Source organism: Pipistrellus hanaki (assembly GCF_964339955.1).
Source record: "Pipistrellus hanaki genome assembly, chromosome: 2".
Classification (NCBI taxonomy): Eukaryota; Metazoa; Chordata; class Mammalia; order Chiroptera; family Vespertilionidae; genus Pipistrellus; species Pipistrellus hanaki.
Window position 1 is genome coordinate 62362556 of NC_140504.1, and position 7294 is coordinate 62369849.

General features: G+C 43.5%; 1 protein-coding gene across 1 annotated transcript in view; it reads left to right on the forward strand.

Annotated features, from left to right (window-relative positions):
* Window positions 1–7294, forward strand: part of LOC311617582 (histone-lysine N-methyltransferase SETMAR-like) — a 485271-nt gene that overhangs the window by 84207 nt on the left and 393770 nt on the right. The window lies entirely within an intron of this gene.

Consider the following 7294-nt stretch of genomic DNA (forward strand, 5'->3'; position numbering starts at 1 on the left):
AAGCCAAGCCAAGCATGAGCCCCAAACCTGTGAAATCACTTGTTTTCTTTCTTTTCATCTTTCTGGCCACATTTGAAATGTTTCCTCTGATATGTTTAGCTTTCGATGAGAGTGAATGGGAATTCACTCAAGTCTGGCTTCATAAGTGTTAGCTTCATAAGTGGTTCTTAGGGTTTTTCTGTTGTTTTTAACCTGATATATCTGGAAACTTTCCCCTTCTTACCCAAGATTGTGTTTCTCTCTTGCTCACTCACAGTAAGATACAAGAAAAAAAAATAACTTTGCTGGAAACAATCAAAATTATTATAGACAGAGGGAAGGATTCCCCAGAATTTAAACATAGAGTCAGAACTGTACATATTGAATATCAAACCAGATGTTTACCTGTTCACTGCCAAAGAAGCTGGAGGTCTGTCAAAAACCAATGACGGAAATAGCTTTGACCCTCATTCAGTGGGAAACGATCTGGGAAAATTTTGAGTTCCAGTAAGTTCTGAGGTTCTTAAGCTATATTTAAATGTAGAAAATAGTTTTGTTCTGCCAAGTCAGTACCCTAACCACATTCGGTCAGGCCACACAGAGTCTTTGTAGCTGCCTTAGGGGTTTCTGCTGCCTGGTTCTCTCTTCTATCCTGTAAAGGGCTTGTGTGATTTCAGTGAGTCACCTGACTTTTCTAGGCCTTGTTGTCTTCACCTCTGAAATCCTTTATAACTCTGAATTGATATGATTCTTCCACAGAGACTCACATGATATATATCAGGAGGTTTCAATTTACCCAGGGGCATTAATGTCCATTGACTCTTAAGACTCTAGGTATTAAACTGTAGCTAGCCTTTTATACAAGACTAGAGGCCTGGTGCATGAAATTCATGCAGTCTGGGAAGGAGAGGGGAGTAGGAGGTCCCTCATGCTGGTTTGCACCCTCTCGCAGTCCAGGAACCCTGGGAGGATGTCTGACTGAGGGCTTAGGCCCGCTTACCATGGGGAATGGACCTAACTTGGACATCTTTAGTGCTGCAGCGGAGGCAGGAGAGGCTCCCACCACTGCCACTGCACTTGCCAGCTGTGAGCCTGGCTTCTGGTTGAACGGCACTCCCCTTGTGGGAGTGTAGGGACCACTTGGGGGCAGCTCCTGCATGGAGCGTCTGACCCCTGGTGGTCAGTGCACATCATAGTGACCGGTTGTTCCACTGTGGGTTCAAAACTGGCTCTCCTACATCCCCTAAGGGGTCCTGGATTATAAGAGGATGCAGACCAGGCTAAGGGACCCCACCAGTGCATTATCGGTGCCAGGGAGGGATGTGGGAGGTTGGCCAGCTGGTGAGGGACTACAGGATGGCTCCAGGGCATGTCTGGCTCCTCTCACTCAGTCCCAATTGGCCAGACCCCAGCAGCAAGCTAACCTTTCAGTCAGTATATCTGCCCATGGTGGTCAGTGCATGTCAGAGTGAGCAGTTGAGCAACCTTAGCATCTCATTAGCATATTATGCTTTGATTGGTTGAACAGACACTTAGCATATTAGGCTTTTATTATATAGTATAATGGCTTCTGATGACACCATGGGGATAAAACCCAGTCACATCAAAATACAAGTTAATAGGCTTGAAGTTCCATTAAAGAATGCATTCTCTCTTTCCAAGGGATTTATAAATTAAAGTTGGCTGTAAGGCAAAGTAGAGAGAAGCATTTTCTTTACCCAAGGGGTTCCAACCATGTCTGGGCAGCCACCGAACTGACTTGGCCTTTTAGAAACCCACTGGGACAAGCAAAAAACGGGAATAAGCTTCTAGGATATTTTTAAGTGGTTTTCACAAACATAGGTTGGTGCACTCCCATCCACACAATAGAATCAATGTGCTCTCATCAGACTGCTCACTATCACTGAAATTTTAATGCTTCCTGCTATTTATTACAGAAGAGCCATTTAGTTTATAAATTAAGTAGAAGCCTGGTGAATGAAATTCATGCACTGGGGAGGGTGTCCCTCAGCCCAGCCTGCACCTTCTCCAATCTGGGACTCCTCGGGGGATGTCTGACTTCAGTTTTAGGCCCGAGTAGGATGGGGCCTAAACCTGAAGTCAGACATCCCTCTCACAATTTGGGTACACTGGCTTCTAGCTTACCTGCCAGCTTGATTGCCCCCAACTATTCACCCCTGCTGGCCTGATCAAGGCTTTTATTAGTATAGATATGACCCTTCACAGAAAATTTTACTAACCCTAAAATAAAGGCTTGACAATTGAATCATTGGGACCAGACACCAAGATCTCCTTTCTTTGAATATTGGAGGGAATAATTATTTTGTCTTTAAGTTGCCCTGAAATTAAAATGAGATAATGACTTAGAAAAGTATAAAAGCACCATATAAAGACAACTGTCTTTTTCATGTAATGAAAAGACAATAAAGTGGTAAAACAAAAAACACTATTTTTTATTTCCCCCCTTCCTTCCTTTACAACCTTTATTTCAACTTTAAAATTTATAAAAATTTCACTCCAATTTTCATTTCTTTACATCCAGTATTGTTTTGTATTGGTTTTAGGTTTTATATTAGTTACAGAATAGTGGTTAGACAATCATATACTTTACAAAGTGTTCCCCAATATTTCCATTACCCACCTGGCATCATACCAGCATTACAACACATTGACTATATTCCCTATTTAAGTGACAATGGGTTTACAGGTTCCTTCCAGTCTTTTGTGTTGTTTGCCTTTCCTTTTCTTTCTCACTTCTTCCCTCATTTTCCTTATATGTATCCCAATTGGCCAACAAAGTTCAAGGAAGGCACTGGGACATGTTTGATCCATTTTACAGACGAGGACACTGAGGCCAATTCCAGTTGGCTGTGGCACTTGACTCAGTGCACAGGGAACCCTCAGAGCCATGCTCTCTGCCCTTCCTGTCAGACTTCCGAGCCTTTCTCAAGCACCTTTTCATTGCAGATGCTCCACACTCTTTCCTCCCCCCGGTCCTCTACCCCATTCTTTACTGCCCCCACTCCCCGGGGTCTCCAGAGCAGGTGGAAGGCTTCACACTCACCGCCAAGGCATGCTCTGCCGGGGGCAGGGCGGTGTGAGCTTGCTTTTGGGTCAAGGCGGGAGCAGGAGTCACCGCCTCTGAAGTGTGAAGGCCACCTGGGTGAGGCCAGTTAGCACTGGGAGCTTCTCTGAATCAAGTCAGTCAGTCCAGTACCCTGCAGCACCCCTCCACTGAGGTGGCACCACCCCTCAATCCCCGCGCTGCGGGTCCTTACCCCTCCCCCGGGGCTTCCTTCCATGCCCCTTGATCCCTGGCCTGGCCCACCCACATCTTGGGGCCACTGCAGAACCTCTCTCTCTCTGTTGTGAGGCATATCCCTGCCCTTGATCTCCACAAAGCTGTGAATTTGTGGCCAGAGGCCCGGTCTGGGTTTCAGCAACCCTATGCCTGCAATGTTCCCAAGGCCCAGTCATGCCTCCTTGGGCTGCGATGGAGTGGTTAGGCAGCCTGCTGAGACTTCACAGGGCAGCAATGTTTCCAGGGCCTCACGGGAGCTACTAGGCTGCCAGCCTTGCCTTCCCTGGGCTGCGATGCTCCTAGAGCACCATGGGAGTGGCTAAGCAGGCCCAGCCGCTCCTCCCTGGGGCTTGGATGTTCCCAGGGCCCCGAAGGCGTGGCTAGGCAGGCCACTGCCCCTCCGGGGGCCTGCAATGGACCCGGACCCCTCAGGTGGCATCTGGTGCTGCATACCCCTTCTCCCCCTCCCTGGCCCGATGGACTGGTATCTTGTGGGCGATGTCTGGTGCCAGCCTTCCTCCCCCAGATGGACTTGAACTCACAAGAGCTGGCCGTGGCAATTCCTGCCCCACTGTGTATGCAAATTAACCTCCATTTTTGTTGGGTTAATTTGCATACTCACTCTGATTGGCTGTGGGCATAGCGAAGGTATGGTCAATTTACATGTTTCCCTATTATTAGGTAAGATATTCAACATGGGATATTTAGAATATTGTCTTTGATTTATAAGAAGGGAAGCCAACATGTACACAAGTTTAAGACATTACTAAATACAGACTAAACAGCAGATACAGAATCATGTGGTATCTCAAGTGCATCATCTGAGCAGCTGGGCTTCAGTGCCTTTCTGCTGTTGGACTAAAAAGTGAAAGCAACTTCCAGAAAAACATAACTTCCTTTTGAGTTCCAACTTTTTGAGTTGAATTTTTCACTATCAGGACTAATTTTTTTTTTTTTTTTTTTTTTTTTTTTTTCCTTTTAGTTGAAAGCATCAAAGCATCTGTTGTGTTCTCTGGAGTTTTTCAAGTTCTGGCACGGTTTTAATAGCATGACATATCATCAGGTCTGGTAAAGCAGTATAACTCTAAGCTAAGGAGAGAATTCAGGGAAGTCAATTTTGGCATCCCTTTAAGTGTTTTGGAGGGCCCTCTGCCATCTTTGATGGCAGGTTATGGCTGTTTATACTCCGGGGCAAGATGGCAAAACCTTATTCAGAAAGCCAAATGCTAAATAGCAAGAACGTTAACTTTTATTTCTTTTGTCTTATCCAGAGGGAAAAGAAAGGCCAAATCATTCTGGATGGTGTACTGGGCCACAGGCCCAGCAGGTTGTCTCTCTACTCAGCCAAAGGTAGCTCTCACTGCCAGCACTCCTACCTCCTCTTCAGCCCACGTCTAACGTCCATGTCTGGACAAGGGTGAGGCTGACTGTGAGGGTGAGAAGGAATTGGAAAGCAATGAAGGATATGAGCCCTGTGCTATGTCAGCGGGAGTTTGGGGATCATAGAGAACACATTGCACTTGAGCCTTACAGCCTCTCAGTAAGACAGACTTGGTGCATACCCAATTTATAATTAAGAAAATGCAAATTCAGTGAGATGAAGTAACTGATCAGACATTACAAAATGTCAGGAACGGAAATCAAACTTCATTCTTTTGGCTCTAAATTCATTATGCTTCTTTTAAACCTCATGACCACCAATTCTAAAAGTCCCTTCCTCCTCTCTAGTTCAATCACACTTTTCCATAGGCAGGAAGAGTGTTCCATTACAAAGGTGTCTGTACTCCTTCCTCTCATAATGTATTAGCATAGAGTAAACTTGTTCAAGAAACATGTATTGACCGCTTGTATTTGGCATCCAGGAAAAGCAAGCTAGCAAACAGATAAAAAATAATCCCTGCTCTTGTCCAGGCAGGTGTGGCTTAGCTGGTTGAAGTATCATCCCATATACCAAAAGGTTACCGGTTCGATTCCTGGTCAGGAACATATATACCCAGGTTGCAGGTTTGATTCTGGTTGGGGCAGTATAGGAGGCAGCTGATCAATGTCTCTCTCTTTCTCTCTCTCTCCCTCTCTCTCTCTCTCTCTCTCTCTCTCTCTCTCTCTCTCTCTCTCTCTCTCTTTTTTACTTCCTTTCTCTAAAATCAGTAAAAAGCAAAAAGCATGTCCTTAGGTGAAGATTAAAAAAAACCACACAACTCTGCCCCCATGAAGCTTGCTCTTTAATGGAAGGAGGCAAGTAATAAAATAAAAAAGTAGAGTGTATACATGGTAGATGTGGTGGGTGCAATGGAGAAAATGAAGCCAGAGAAGGCGGGAGTGTTTGCTGGTGAGGGGGTTTATTCGACTATCTGAAACACACACACACACACACACACACACACACACACTCATTCCAGGCAGAAAGACAGAGAGAAGAGTCAGTGCGAAAGCCCTGTGATGGAAGCATATCTGTGTGTAGGTGAGATAGCAAGGAGGCTAGAGTGGTTGGCAGAGCAAGAAAGAATATTTCTGAGAGTGTGAGGGCGTCCAATCATGTAGACACAGAGCCAGTGTAAACACTTCGGCTTCTACTCTAAATAAGATGGGAAGAACTTGGAAATTTATGCAGAAGAATTTTTGTCTTCAATTCTATTTTAAAACAGTATTAAAATAGATCATAAGGGGGAGAAAGCAGAAGCGGGAAATTAATTAGAAAGCTAGAGCAACAATCTAGGAGAAAAAATAATGATGCTTTAGGCCAGGTGGTAGAATTGGGAGTAGGAGTTGGAGTCTGAGTGTATTGTCAGATCAAACACCATATATTGACAAGTAGGATGTGGGATAAGTCACAGGATGAATAATTGAGACAGAGAAAGGCATTGGCAGGAAGCCTGAGAAAAGTCAGCCTTGTTTCTCACATCTGCAAAAATGGGAGAAACCTAAATACCTTCCCAACCTCACAAGGCTCAAATGAATATGATGATTGTAAATAGTTGGCTTGCTTAAAATCTAGTAATAGCTCTGAATGACTTTGTGCAAGTAACCTGAGCAACTGTAGTGGGGAGACTGAGGTCAAATCTGGAATGTTTTGAAAAAACATTACAGTTGTGCGGGATTAACTTAGGAAGCTTTATTTTAAAAAAGTAAAGATCTCTTTCCTGGTAAGTTAAGAATAACAATAGAAGAAAGTTGGTCCAAGAAAAACTATCTTATCCAAAGACAAACGAATCCCAGTTGTGACATGGAGTTCATAATCTTTGAACCTGTGTATATGAAATGTTTCCTACTTGGTAATTAATACATTATTTTACCTCCTCCCCCTTGGAAATCTTCACTTTCAGTTTTAATTTTATTTAAGCACAAAAAATTTATTTTTCTTTCCTCTGTTTCTGAATAGGTTTACCACCAATCTGGAATTTTTCTGAATTTTTTCAAATAAGATAATTATGTGATTAAGTTATTATTCTAAGTAACTCAAATAATTACAATTTCCCCAGTCTGACTTAAAATATACAAAGCTTAAGCTGCTTCATTCCAATTCAGAAATTCAGAAAAAGCACTATAAGATAAGAAAGGAGGATGTGGTGAGCCTGACCCAGGAATGAGAGAACAAGAGCCAGAGGGCAAGACTGGTGGTCCACAAACATCCAGGGTCTGCCAGCTCTGAGTCATCCCTTCCTCCTCCTTTCTCCCTTCTCTTTGACCCTCCCAAGTCCTGTCCATCAAAACTTACCTATCCTAAATCCAAACCTCTCAATATCCTTCAAGGTAACTGATAACCCATTTAATAAACCAATTTAATTTCAATTATTAGTGATTGAAAAAGGCTTAGTCCTACCACCTTAGGCAGTTTAAGAGGAATTCTCAGAAAAGTCATGGCTGGAATGTTTAGGCACTTCAAAGACAGCTGTTTAGTAAGGAGTTCTTCCTTTACGAAAGACTCAAAATCTCATAAGGTGGTCTTCTTTGCCTATATTTTAAGTGAGCAGTTTTCAGTATTTTTTTTTTAAATAAATGATTAAATCTTTATTA